Source organism: Bos taurus, chromosome 4 (assembly GCF_002263795.3).
Source record: "Bos taurus isolate L1 Dominette 01449 registration number 42190680 breed Hereford chromosome 4, ARS-UCD2.0, whole genome shotgun sequence".
Classification (NCBI taxonomy): domain Eukaryota; kingdom Metazoa; phylum Chordata; class Mammalia; order Artiodactyla; family Bovidae; genus Bos; species Bos taurus.
The window spans coordinates 5854821-5869877 of NC_037331.1; the positions used below are offsets into that span (position 1 = coordinate 5854821).

The window sequence follows — 15057 nt, forward strand, 5'->3', positions numbered from 1 at the left end:
AATTGGAGGATAATTTCTTTATAATGTTGTGGTGGTCTCTACCATACACCAACGTAAATCAGCCGTAATACAACACACACACACACACACACACACACACACACACACACACACACACACACACACACACATATATATGTGTGTATGTATATCTCCCCTCCCTCTTGTGCCTCCCTTCCATTCCAGCACTCTAGGTCATCACCAAGTGCCGGACTAGGCTCCCTTTTTAGCTTGCTGCTAGTTATCTGTTTTACAGGTCAGATCAGATCAGTCCTCAGTTGTGTCCGACTCTTTGCGACCCCATGAATCGCAGCACGCCAGACCTCCCTGTCCATCACCAACTTCTGGAGTTCACTCAGACTCACATCCATCGAGTCAGTGATGCCATCCAGCCATCTCATCCTCTGTCGTCCCCTTCTCCTCCTGCCCCCAATCCCTCCCAGCATCAGAGTCTTTTCCACCTCATGTCAACTCTTCACAGGAGGTGGCCAAAGTACTGGAGTTTCAGCTTTAGCATCATTCCCTCCAAAGAAATCCCAGGGCTGATCTCCTTCAGAATGGACTGGTTGGATCTCCTTGCAGTCCAAGGGACTCTCAAGAGTCTTCTCCAACACCACAGTTCAAAAGCATCAATTCTTCGGCGCTCAGCTTTCTTCACAGTCCAACTCTCACATCCATACATGACTACTGGAAAAACCATAACCTTGACTAGATGGACCTTTGTTGGCAAAGTAATGTCTCTGCTTTTGAATATGCTATCTAGGTTGGTCATAACTTTCCTTCCAAGGAGTAAGCGTCTTTTAATTTCATGGCTGCAGTCACCATCTGCAGTGATTCTGGAGCCCAGAAAAATAAAGTCAGCCACTGTTTCTACTGTTTCCCCATCTATTTCCCATGAACTGATGGGGCCAGATGCCATGATCTTCGTTTTCTGAATGTTGAGCTTTAAGCCAACATTTTCACTCTGCTCTTTCACTTTCATCAAGAGGCTTTTTAGTTCTCTTCACTTTCTGCCATAAGGGTGGCATCATCTGCATATCTGTGGTTTTTGGTATTTCTCCCCGCAATCTTGATTCCAGCTTGTGCTTCTTCCAGCCCAGCATTTCTCATAATTTACTCTGCATATAAGTTAAATAAGCAGGGTGACAATATACAGCCATGACGTACTCCTTTTCCTATTTGGAACCAGTCTGTTGTTCCATGTCCAGTTCTAACTATTGCTTCCTGACCTGCATACAGATTTCTCAAGAGGTAGGTCAGGTAGTCTGGTATTCTCATCTCTTTCAGAATTTTTCACAGTTTATTGTGATCCACACAAAGGCTTTGGCATAGTCAATAAAGCAGAAATAGATGTTTTTCTGGAAATCTCTTGCTTTTTCGATGATCCAGTGGATGTTGGCCATTTGATCTCTGGTTCCTCTGCCTTTTCTAAAACCAGCTTGAATATCTGGAAGTTCACGGTTCACGTATTGCTAAAGCCTGGCATGGAGAATTTTGAGCATTACTTTACTAGTGTGTGAGATGAGTGCAATTGTGTGGTAGTTTGAGCATTCTTTGGCATTGCCTTTCTTTGGGATTGGAATGAAAACTGACCTTTTGCAGTCCTGTGGCCACTGCTGAGTTTTCCAAATTTGCTGGCATATTGAGTGCAGCACTTTCACAGGATCATCTTTAAGGATTTGAAATAGCTCAACTGGAATTCCATCACTTCCACTAGCTTTGTTCATAGTGATGCTTTCTAAGGCATCACTCTTTTAGCAACATTAATACAGTATTATTCCCTGGTGGCTCAGTTGGTAAAGAATCTGCCTGCAGTTCAGGAGACTCAGGTTCCATCCCTGGGTTGAGAAGATCCCTTGGAGAAGGAAATGGCAATCCACTCTGGTATTCTTCCCTGGGAAAGCCCATGGACAGAGGAGGCTGCTGTTCTACAGTCCATGGAATTGCAAGAGAAGGACAGGACTTAGCGACTAAACCACCACTGTTTTAACTCTGATCACCGTGCTCTACATCAGGGGTTCCCAACTCCAAACCCCTTGTATTGTTAGGAAACAGTCTGCACAGCAGGAAGTGAGTGGTGGGTGAGTGAGGAAGCTTCATCAGCTGCTCTCCATATTCACATTACCACCTGAACCATCCTCACCTGCATCTGTGGAAAAATTGTCTTCCACAAAACTGGTCCCTTGTGCCAAAAAGGTGGCGATAGGGTACTTTACATCATATCCCTGAACTTGTTTGTATTCTTTGTCCTCTTCCATTCGTTTCCCTCATCCTCTGCCCCTGGCAATCAGCAGTATGTTCTCTTTTTCTGAGTTCAGTTTTTTGCAGATTCTACGTGTGAAATCATATAGTATTTGTCTTTCTCTGTCTGACTTGTTTCACAAATGCCGTTAAGTTTTATCTGTGTTGTTACACGTGGCAGAATGTCACGTTTTTTATGGTTGAATAATATTCCTGTTTCATGTGTGTGCACCATATTTTCTTTATCCGTTCATCTGTTGATGTACTCCCAGGTTGTTTGTCTGCCTTAAGTATGGTAAATAATGCTGCCGTGAACATGAGAGTACAGATATCTAAGAGATAGTGATTTCATTTCCTTCAGATATATATCAGTTTATATCCAGAAGTGGAATTTCTGGATCATATGGTAGTTCTTTTTTTTTTTTTAATTTTTGAAGAACCTCCTTACTATTTTCCTTAATAATTATACCAATTTATATTCCCACTAATGGTGTACAAGAATTCCCTTTTCTCTACATCCTTGCCAACATTTATCTCTTAGATAATAATCATTCTAACTGGTGTGGGTAATCTGTCATGGTTTTGACTTTCATTTTCCTGATAATTTTGGTTTTGAGCACCTTTTCACTTACCTATTGGCCATTTGAATCCCTTCTTAGAAAAAATTGTCTGGTCGTTTTCAATGTTTAATTGCATTATTATTATCATTATTAATTTTTTTTGCTTTTGAAATGTGTGAGGTTCTTAAATATTTTGAATATTCTTGTCTTACCAAACTTAATGGGATTAATCAAATGTTTTATACAATTCTCTAGGTTGTTTTTTCAGTTTGTTGACTGTTTCTTTTGCTCTGAAGAATCCTTTTTCAGTTGTATATAGTCTCATTTGTGTATTGTTTTTCATTGCTTGTGATTTGTTGTCATATTCATAATGTCATTTCTAACACCACTGTTGAGGAACTTTTCCCCTGTGTTTTCTCCTAGGAGTTTTATGGTTTAGGTTTACATTTAAGTCTTTAATCCTTTTTGAGCTGATTATTGTGAGTGGTATAAGATAGGAGTATAGTTTCATTCTTTTGCATGTGAATATCCAATTTTTCCAGTATTGTTTATTGTGTAGAGTACCTGTTCTCAGCTAAGTATTCTTAACTTTCTTGTCAAATATTAGTTGACCTTACATGCGTAGGTTTATTTCCTGAACCTTCAGTTCTATTCCACAGGACTGTGTGTCCATTTTTATGCCAGTACCATATTGTTTTGACAATTACACCTTTACAAATTACATAGTATAATTTGAAATTACAAGTGTGATAATTCCAGCTTTGTTGTTTCTTAGGCCTGCATTAGTTATTTGGGGTGTTTTGTGATCCTATACAAATTTCAGGATTTTTTCTATTTCTGTTAAAAAATACATTGGAATTTTAGGAGAGATTGCATTGAATCCATAGATTGGTTTGAGTTGTATGGCTATTTTAATAATATTAGTTCCATTCAATTTATGAACATGAGATAGCCTTACTTATTTGTGTCTTCTTCAGTTTCCTTCATCATTGTCTTATAGTTTTCATTGCATGGATCTTTTGCCTCCTTGTTTAAATTTAATTCTACATGGGATTATGTAGAATTTTTTTATGGTATTGTAAATAGGATTGCTTTGTTTATTTCTTTTCAGATAGTTTGTTATCAAATAGAAATTATACCAATTTTGGATATTAATTTTACATCCTGAAATGTATCTGAATTCTTTTTTAAATTTTATTTATACCAGTTTATTGCTACCAACCCATCTCCTTCCACCCTCCTCATGCATGTGTGCTCAGTCATGTAACCTGATGGACTGCAGTCCACTAGGCTCCTCTGTCCATGGACTTTTCCAGGCAAGAATACTGGAGTGGGTTGCCATACTGGGTTGCCATTTTCTTCTCCCCAAATTCTCTTAATAAGTGTAACAGTTTTTGGTGCAGTCTTTGGTCATATGCAGACAAAGACAGTTTCACTTCTTGTTTGATTCAGGTGTCTTTTATTTGTCTTGCTTAATTAGCTAGGACTTCAGTTCTGTTATTATCGGGATAATGACAATGGGCATCCTTTTCTTGTTCCTATTCTTGATTTTAGAAGAAAATCTTTCAGCCTTTCATATTCAGCATGATGTTAGCTGTGGACTTGCTGTATATGGCCATTATTATGTTGAGGTATATTCATTCTGTATCCAATTTTGAGATGTGTTATTTTGAATAGATGTTGGATTTTGTCAAATACGTTCTTGCATATATTGAGATGACCATATGGTTTTAATTTTTTCATTCTGTTAATGTAATGAATCACATTTATTTATTTACATATGTTGGAACTTCCTTGCATCTCAGAGATGAATTGCACTTGCTCATGTTGTTTGATGCTTTTAACCTGCTATTCATTTTCGCTTGGTACTTTGTTGAGAATTTTTCTATCTATATTCATTGTGAATATTGGTCTGTAGGATTTTTTTTTTTTTTATGTTAGTGTTCTTATCTGGATTTGGTATGAGGCCTTGTAAAATCATTTGAGCATGTGACCTCCTCTTCAATTTTTGGAAGTTTGAGAAAGATTAACATTAGTTCTTCAAATATTTGATGCAATTCCCCAGTGAAGCCATCTGGTTCTGGAGTTTTGTGGTGGAGTGGGGTTTGGTTACTGATTCTATCTCTTAATTACTATTGATCTGTCGAAAATTTTCTGTTTCTTTATGATTCAGTCTTGGTGGGTTTCAGTTTCTGGGAATTTATCAGTTTCTTCTAAGTTGTTCAATTCTAGGTGTGTAGTTACTCACAGTCGTCTCTTCGGCTCCAGTGTATTTCTATGGTATCAGAGTAATGTCTTCTCTTTAATTTATAATTTCACTTATTTGGGTCCTCCTTTATTTCTTATTCTAGCTAAACATTGTCAGTTTTGCCTATCTTTTCAAAAACCAAGTTTTGGTTTTGTTAATCATTTCTATTTTTCTATCTCTATTTCATTTATTTCTGCTGTAATCTATCATCTCCTTTCTTCTGCTAATGTTGGTATTAGTGCGATTTTCTTTTTTTTTTTTAATTCTTTGAGGTTTAATATTAGGTTTTTTATTTCAGTTCATTTTGCTTGATTTGTATTCAATTTGTTTCTTTCAAAGAATTTTGAAGTTTGCTGTCCACATTTAGGTCTAAGATTCATTTTGAGTTAATTTTTGTATATGCTGTGAAATATAGATCCAACCTCATACTTTTGAATGTGGATGTACAGTTGTCCCAAAACCAATTTTGAAGAGACTTTTTTTCTCATTAAACTGTCATGGTACCCTTGTTGAAAGTTATTTAGCCACAGATATGTGGGTTTATTTCTGGACTCTTAATTCTGTTTCATTGTATGCCTGTCCTTGTGCCAGTACCACACTCATTTTTTAATCATAACATTTTGATAGAAGCTTTGCTGTAGTAATATTTGAAATTGGGAAGTGGCAGTCCTTACATTTTGTCCTTCCTTTTCAGCATTGTTTTGGCTATTTGAAGTCAGTTGCAGATCATATGTTTTTTCACACTTGCTTTTCCATTCCTGCCAAACAAGGTCATTGGTTCGAGAGAGGGATTTCGGTAGGCATTGTGGTAGATATTGAATCTATAGATGTCTTTGACCAGTATTACCTGCATAACAATATTGTCTTTGAGTCCATGAACACAGGATATCTTTGCATTTGTTTAGGACTTTGTCTTCATCTGTTGGGCTGCTGTAACAAATACCATAAACCAGGTAGCTTATAAACAATGGAAATTTATTTTTCACATTTCTGGAAGCTGTAATTCTGAGGACACAGTGCCACCATGTTTGGCAGGAACCCTCTTGAGAGTTACAGATTTTCATTATATCCTCACATATCAGAAGGTCTAATGATTTCATTGAGGCTGTATTCTTGTGACTTAAGCACCTTCTACAAACTCTATCTCCTAATACCATCATAATGTACATAGGATTTCAACATGTGAATGGGAGAGGACATAAAATACTTAGACCATAGCAGACTTCTTTAATTTCTATCAGCAATGCTTCATACTGTTCAATGTATACGTCCTGTACTTTTGATAAACTTATTACTATGTATGTTTATTGTTTTGAAGCTATTTAAGTGCAATAATTTTCTTTTTTCCATTGTTCATCACTAGTATATAGAAATTTGTTGGGTTTTTGAATCTTGTATCTTGGTTTAATTAATTAATCATGTCCCACCACACAAGCTATTGGGTCCAGGGTGTCCTTTATTGGAAGATCATCAGTTACTGATTTGATCTCTTTGTTATATGCCTGTTCATATTTTGTTTCTTCTTGGGTCAGTTTAGATAATTTATATTTTCATCTAGGTTATCTCTTAATAATTTTTGGCATACAAATATGCATAATATTCTTACAATCCTTTTTATTTATGAAGGGTAGATAATAATGTCTTCTACTTGCATTTCTTGTTTTTCTTTGTCTAGGTGTTTGTCAATTTGTTGATCTTTTCAAAGAACCAATTTTCATTTTATTTTTTTCTATTCTTTATTTTATTTAAATCTCATCTTCTATGTTCTTTCTTCAGCTAGTTTTTATTTCATTTATTTTCTCTACTCATTTCTTATTTTTCATTTTATTCATTTCTGTTCTAGTTTTTATATTTTCCTTCTTCTGTTTTCTCCTATTGAAGTTGTCCTTTTTTATTTTCCTAAAAGTAGAAGCTTTAAGTGTTGATTTTGTTTTTCTTCTTTTCTAATTTTTTAATTTGACACTAAGTTTTTCTCTAAACACTGCTTTTACTGAATCCTGAAAATTTTGGTAAGTGGTATTTTCGCTTTCATTTACTTCAAAATATTTTCAAATTTCTCGTGAGACTTCTTTAGTTGTGTGTAACATAGTAGTCTGTATTTCATGTCCATGTGTTTTGGGACATTCCAGGTATCTTTCTGTTACGGATTTCTAGTTTAATTCATTGTAGGCTGAGAGCATACATTGTATAATTTCTATTTTTAAAAAATCTTCAAAGTATTTTTAAAGGCGCAGAATGTGGTATGCCAAGGTGACTGTCCCATGTGAGCTTAAGAAGAACTTTTATAGTTGGATGAGATATCCTGTAATTATCAGTTGGGTCCAGTTGATTGATTGTGCTCCTCAGGGCAACTATGTCCTTACTGATTTTTTTGCTTCTTAGAGTTGTCACTTACTGATACATATTGATGTTTCAATGTATATTTTGGGTTGTACTTTCTCCTTATAGTTCTATCAGTTTTTGTATCATGAATATAAACAATGTGTTTTAGGCTTGTATATATTAAAGCCTGTTATGTCTTCTTGGAAAATTGACTCCTTTACTGTTATATAATGACCTTATTTTTCTTTGATAATTTTTCTATCCCTGATGTCTCTTTTGTCAAAAGTAAATATTGCTGTTCCAGCTTTCTTTTGATTTGTGTTAGCATGTTATTTTTTTCTACACCTCTTTACTTTTAGTCTATCAGTGACTGTGTATAAAGCAGGTATCTTGTAGACAAGATATAATTACGTCTTTAAAAAATTCATTCTGACATTCTGTCTTTTAATTGGTGATTTTAAACCATTGACTTCAAAAATTATTATTGATGGAGTTAGATTAACATTTACTACATGCATTACTGTTCTGTATTTGTTGCCCATTTTTTTCTTTTTTGTCTTCTTTTTCTGCCTTTTCTGGTTTTGATCAAGCATTTATATGATTCCATTTGTTTCTCTTAGCATATCGATTATAATTTATTTTTACTCTAGGTGGTTGCCCTATAGTTTGCAGTAGACTTTTACAACTAATACAAGTCTACTTTCAAATAATGCTGTACCATTTCATGGGTAATGCAGTCACTTTTAGAAGAGGTGGCAAGAAGGCTTCCCTTGTAGCTCAGTTGGTAAAGAATCTGCCTGCAGTGCAGGAGACCGGAGTTCAATTCCTGGGTCAGCAAGATCCCCTGGAGAAGGAAATGACAACCCACTTCAGTATTCTTGCCTGGAAAATCCCATGGAGAGAGAACCCTGGCAGACTACAGTCTATGGAGTCGTAAGAGTTGGACATGACTTAGTGACTAAACCACCACCACAATCACTTTACAATAGAATTGCAAAGTTTGTCCTCTGTTCCCTTATAAAAATGTAGTAATTTATTTTACTCATCCATAAATTTTAGTCAATTAGTACATTGTTCACATTATTATTTTGAACAATTCAGTTCAGTTCAGTCGCTCAGTCATGTACGACTCTTTGCGACCCATGAATCTCAGCACGCCAGGCCTCCCTGTCTATCACCAACTCCCGGAGTTCACTCAAACTCACTTCCATCGAGTCGGTGATGCCATCCAGCCATCTCATCCTCTGTCGTCCCCTTCTCCTCCTGCCCCCAATCCCTCCCAGCATAAGAGTCTTTTCCAATGAGTCAACTCTTCGCATGAGTTGGCCAAAGTACTGGAGTTTCAGCTTTAGCATCATTCCTTCCAAAGAAATCCCAGGGTTGATCTCCTTTAGAATGGACTGATTGGATCTCCTTGCAGTCCAAGGGACTCTCAAGAGTCTTCTCCAACACCACAGTTCAAAAGCATCAATTCTTCGGCGCTCAGCTTTCTTCACAGTCCAACTCTCACATCCATACATGACTACTGGAAAAACCATAGTCATGACTAGACGGACCTTTGTTGGCAAAGCAATGTCTCTGCTTTTGAATATGGTATCTAGGTTGGTCATAACTTTCCTTCCAAGGAGTAAGCGTCTTTTAATTTCATGGCTGCAGTCACCATCTGCAGTGATTTTGGAGTCCCCCCCCCAAATAAAGTCTGACACTGTTTCCACTATTTCCCCATCTATTTCCCATGAACTAATGGGACCAGATGCCATGATCTTCATTTTCTGAATGTTGAACTTTAAGCCAAGTGTTTCACTCTCCTCTTTCACTTTCATCAAGAGGCTCTTTAGTTCCTCTTCACTTTCTGCCATAAGGGTGGTGTCATCTGCATATCTGAGGTTATTGGTATTTCTCCCAGCAATCTTGATTCCAGCTTGTGCTTCTTCCAGCCCAGCGTTTCTCATGATGTACTCTGCATATAAGTTAAATAAGCAGGGTGACAATATACAGCCTTGAGGTACTCCCTTTCCTATTTGGAAACAGTCTGTTGTTCCATGTCCAGTTCTAACTGTTGTTTCCTGACCTGCATACAGATTTCTCAAGAGGCAGATCAGGTGATCTGGTATTCCCATTTCTTTCAGAATTTTCCACAGTTTACTGTGATCCACACAGTCAAAGGCTTTGGCATAGTCAATAAAGCAGAAATAGATGTTTTTCTGGAACTCTCTTGCTTTTTCCATGATCTAGCTGATGTTGGCCATTTGATCTCTGGTTCCTCTGCCTTTTCTAAAACCAGCTTGAACATCGGGAAGCTCATGGTTCATGTATTGCTGAAGCCTGGCTTTGAGAATTTTAAGCATTACTTTACTAGCGTGTGAGATGAGTGCAATTGCGTGGTAGTTTGAGCATTCTTTGGCATTGCCTTTCTTTGGGATTGGAATGAAAACTGACCTTTTGCAGTCCTGTGGCCACTGCTGAGTTTTCCAAATTTGCTGGCATATTGAGTGCAACACTTTCACAGCATCATCTTTCAGGATTTGAAATAGCTCAACTGGAATTCCATCACCTCTACTGGCTTTGTTCGTAGTGATGCTTTCTAAGGCCCACTTGCCTTCACATTCCAGGATATCTGGCTCTAGGTGAGTGATCACACCATCGTGATTATCTTGGTCATGAAGATCTTTTTTGTACAGTTTTTCTGTGTATCATTTCACCTCTTCTTAATATTTTCTGCTTCTGTTAGGTCCATACCATTTCTGTCCTTTATCAAGCCCATCTTTGCATGAAATGTTCCTTTGGTATCTCTAATTTTCTTGAAGATATCTCTAGTCTTTCCCATTCTGTTGTTTTCCTCTATTTCTTTGCATTGATCGCTGAGGAAGGCTTTCTTATCTCTCTTTGCTATTCTTTGTAACTCTGCATTCAGATGCTTATATCTTTCCTTTTCTCCTTTGCTTTTCACTTCTCTTCTTTTCACAGCCATTTATAAGGCCTCCCCAGACAGCCATTTTGCTTTTTTGCATTTCTTTTCCATGGGGATGGTCTTGATCCCTGTCTCCTGTACAGTGTCACGAACCTCCGTTCATAGTTCATCAGGCACTCTATCTATCCAATCTAGGATTTGATTTAGGTCATACCTGAATGGTCTAGTGGTTTTCCCTACTTTCTTCAATTTAAGTCTGAATTTAGCAATAAGGAGTTCATGATCTGAACCACAGTCAGCTCCCGGTCTTGTTTTTGCTTACTGTATAGAACTTCTCTATCTTTGGCTGCAAAGAATATAATCAATCTGATTTTGGTGTTGACCATCTGGTGATCCCTATGTGTAGAGTCTTCTCTTGTGTTGTTGGAAGAGGGTGTTTGCTATGACCAGTGTGTTCTCTTGGCAAAACTGTATTAGCCTTTGCCCTGCTTCATTCCATATTCCAATGCCAAATTTGCCTGTTACTCCATGTGTTTCTTGACTTCCTACTTTTGCATTCAAGCCCCCTATAATGAAAAGGACATCTTTTTTGGGTGTTAGTTCTAAAAGGCCTTGTAGGTCTTCATAGAACCGTTCAAGTTCAGCTTGTTCAGCATTACTGGTTGGGGCATGGACTTGGATTACTGTGATATTGAATGGTTTTCCTTGGAAATGAACAGAGATCATTCTGTCGTTTTTGAGATTGCATCCAAGTACTGGATTTTAGACTCTTTTGTTGACCATGATGGCTACTCCATTTCTTCTGAGGGATTCCTGCCTGCAGTAATAGATATCATGGTCATCTGAGTTAAATTCACCCATTCCAGTCCGTCTTATTTCACTGATTCCTAGAATGTCGATGTTCACTCTTGACATCTCCTGTTTGACCTCTTCCAATTTGCCTTGATTCATGGACCTAACATTCCAGGTTCCTGTGGAATATTGCTGTTTACAGCATTGGACCTTGCTTATATCACCAGTCACATCCACAACTGGGTATTGTTTTTGCTTTGGCTCTGTCCCTTCCTTCTTTCTGTAGTTATTTCTCCACTGATCTCCAGTAGCATATTGGGCACGTACTGACCTGGGGAATTCCTCTTTCAGTATCCTATCATTTGCCTCTTCATACTGTTCATGGGGTTATCTTATTCATACTGTTATTTGAACAAGCTATTGTGAAATCAATTAAAAATAAGAAAAATATTTATATTACCTTCTTTTATTCCTTCTCTTATGCTCTTCCTATATTTTATTTTTTCAAATATTATGTATTTTATCTATGTATTATTATTATTATTGGCTGATTTGGGTCTTCTTTGCTGTGCACAGGCTTTCTCTAGTTGTGGAGAATAGGGGCTACTTCCCATTGCAGTGCACGGGCTTTTCATTGTGGCGGTTTCTCATGTTGCAGAGCACAGGCTCTTGATGCAGGGCTTCTGTAGTTGCGGCGTGCAGCCTCAGTGGTTGTGGTGCATGCGCTTAGTTGCTTCAAGGCATGTCAAATCGTCTCAGAGCAGAGACTGAACCCACGCTCCCTACGTTGGAAGCATGGAGTCTTAACCACTGTACCTCCAGGGAAGATCTGAGTTTTAGGTACATATTATTTTTCTTCTTTATGAGAACTTCTTTTAATGTTTCTTGCAAGGCTGAGTTTCTGGTGACAGATTCAATTTTTGTGTTTCTGAGGAAGTGTTTGTTTTTAACTTCAGTTTTAAAGAATAATTTCATGGAATTTAGTATTTTAGTTTGGTGGCATTTTTTTTCCCCTTTCAATACTGTATTTAAAATCATTCACACTATTCTCTTCTTGTTTGCATGGTTTCCAAAGAGAAGTCTGATTTAATTCTTTTATTTTTTTTTTTTACATTTTTCTTATTGTGGTAAAATACATATAACATAAAATTAATCTTAATCATTTCAGTATATAGTTAAATTGTACTAAATTCATTCATGCCTATTTGTTTTCATTATTCATCTCCAAAACACTTTCATCTTGGAAAGCTGATATTCTCTTTCTTTTAAACAATAAGCTGCTAATATCACTGCATCCCCTAGCATCTACCATTCTAGTTTCTTATCTATGTGATTTTAACTAAATTCACATGTAAGTGGAATCATACAGTAGTTTTCTTTTTGTTCTGGCTAATTTCACTTAGCAACAGGTCCTCAAATTTCATCCATGTTGTAACATATGGCAGGATTTCCTTCCTTTCTGAGATCTAATAATATTTCATTCCGTATAACATAAACGTTTTGCTCCTCCATGGATGCACCAATGGCCACTTGGGTTGTTTTCACAGTTTACTGTTGTGGATAACGCTGCTTACGGGTGTATACGTATCTCTTTGAGACCCCACATTCAGTTCTTTTTTCGGGTATATACTCAGTGGTGTATTTCCTAGGTCATAATAATAACTTTTTTCTTGAGGAACTGCTGCACTGTTTTCTGCAGTAGCTACACCATTTTACATTCCCACCAACAGTGTACATGAGTTCCAGTTCACCACGTCTTAACAGCTTGTTATTTTCTTTTGTTTTCATCGTAATCATCCTAATGGATAATAATGTCTCATTATAGTTTTGATTTGCATTTCCCTAGTAATTGGTTTTGTTAAATATCTTTTTCTGAGCTTATGGGCCATTTGTAGATCTTATATTTGGGGAAATGTCTATTCACGTTCATTGCCCATTTTAAAAATCTGACTGTTTTTTTGATATTGAATTTTAGGAATTCTCCAAATATTCTGTATCTTTATCTCATAGCAGATATGCAATTTTCAAATATTTTCTCACATTCTGTAGGTTGCCTTTTGACAAATTGTGTTTTCATGCACATAATTTTTTTTTCAAATTTTTGTCTAATTTTTCTTTTATTGCTTGTACCCTTGATAGCATATCAAAGAAACCATTGCCAAGTCCAGTTAAGCTTTTGCCATAAGTTTTCTTCTAAGAACTTTGTAGTTTTAGCTCTTAAATTTAGACGTTTGATCCATTTTGAGTTAATTTGTATATATGCTATTAGGTAAGGATTCAAAATCATTCTTCTGTATGTGGATATCCAGTTTTCTCAGCACCATTTATTAAAAGACCATCCTTTTCCCATTGAATAGTCTTGATACCTTGTCAAAAATCATTTGACCAATTATGTAAGAACTTATTTCTGTGTTGTCTATTCCATTAGTATATATTTCTGTCTTTATGCCAATAACACACTGTTTTGGTTACTGCAGCTTTGTAGTGAACTATGAAAATCAGGAATTGTGATTTCTAGCTTTAGTCTTCTTCAGGAGTTTTGGCTATATGAAGTCCCCTGTGATTCCACATGAATTTTAAATTGGGTTTTTCTATTTCTGCAAAAAATGTGGTTGCAATTTTGATATTGATTGCACTGAGTCTATAGATTTTGTCTGGTATTGACATTTTAGCAATATTATATTTTCCAATCTATGAACATTGGATGCATTTGTATTTACTTATATTTTCTTTCACTTTTAACAATGCTTTGTAGTTTTCATGATATAAGTCTTTCATCCCCCTTGGTTTAGTTAATTCCAAAGTATTTTATTTTATTCTTTTTGATGCTATTATACATATAATAGTGATTCATTTGTAATAACACCAGAAGGGTATTCACTGTAGTGTATAGAAATGCAACTGATTTGCATGTTGACTTTGTATTGTACAGCTTTGCTGCATTTATTTATTAGTTCTTACAGTTTTATTTTTGGAAACTTTAAATGTCTGCATATGAGATCATATCATCTGTGAATAGAAATAATTTTCCTACCTCTTTTCCAGTTTGGATACTTCTTATTTTGTTTTCTTGCCACAACACACTGGCTAGAGCTTGATTCGTGTCTTGAGTATAATGGCAAGCGTGCACCTTGTTGCTTGCTCCTCGATGTAGAGGTGAGGTTTTTAGTCTTTTGCTCCTCAACATGATGTTTGCTGTGGAGTTTCATATATGGTTTTATTATGCTCTATTATTTTCCTCCTATTCCTGTATTTTTTAACCTTTTTCTTCATGAAATTATATTGATCTTGGTAAAATGCCTTTCCTGCGTCAAATGAGATGTTCCTATGGGTTTTTCCCCTTCACTCTTCATGTGGTATATAACAATGATTAATTTTTTTACGCTGACCCGTTCTTGAATTCTGGCAATAAATCCAACTTACTCGTGGTATATAATCCTGTTAATAAGCACCTGAATTCGATTTGTTAGTCTTTTGTCGAGTTTTGCATCATTGTTAATTAGGATTATGATCTGTAGTTTTCTGTTCTTACGGTGTCTGTCTGGCTTTTGTGTTCAGATAATGCTGGCCTTTAAAGATGAGTTTAGAAGTGTTAGCGCCTCTTCAACTTTTTAGAAATGTTTGAGAGGACTGGTATCAATTCTTCTTCTGACTTTTGTTAGAATCCACCACTACAGTTATCCGATTTGGGGTTGTTAGTGTGTTATTAATAACCTCTATTTCCTTAGTTATCTTCTTTCTGACTCTTCTGTCCAATATTGTGAGATATTGAAGTCTCCAAATAATATTGTATTTCTTTTTTGAATTGTTAATTTTTACTTCAAAAATTTTCATGGTCTGATTTATATGTGTTTATAATTGTTACGTATTCTTGCTGTGTTAAACCTTTTATTAATATATACTATCTTTATTTGTCTTTTATACCCTTTCTTGATTTTAAGTCTATTCTCTTATACCCTTTCTTGATTTTAAATCTATTCTAT

The 15057-nt window shown here is 36.2% G+C and overlaps 1 protein-coding gene across 2 annotated transcripts in view; it reads left to right on the forward strand.

The window, feature by feature from the left end:
• The window catches only part of ZPBP (zona pellucida binding protein), a 151706-nt gene that overhangs the window by 45111 nt on the left and 91538 nt on the right, over positions 1-15057 (forward strand). The window lies entirely within an intron of this gene.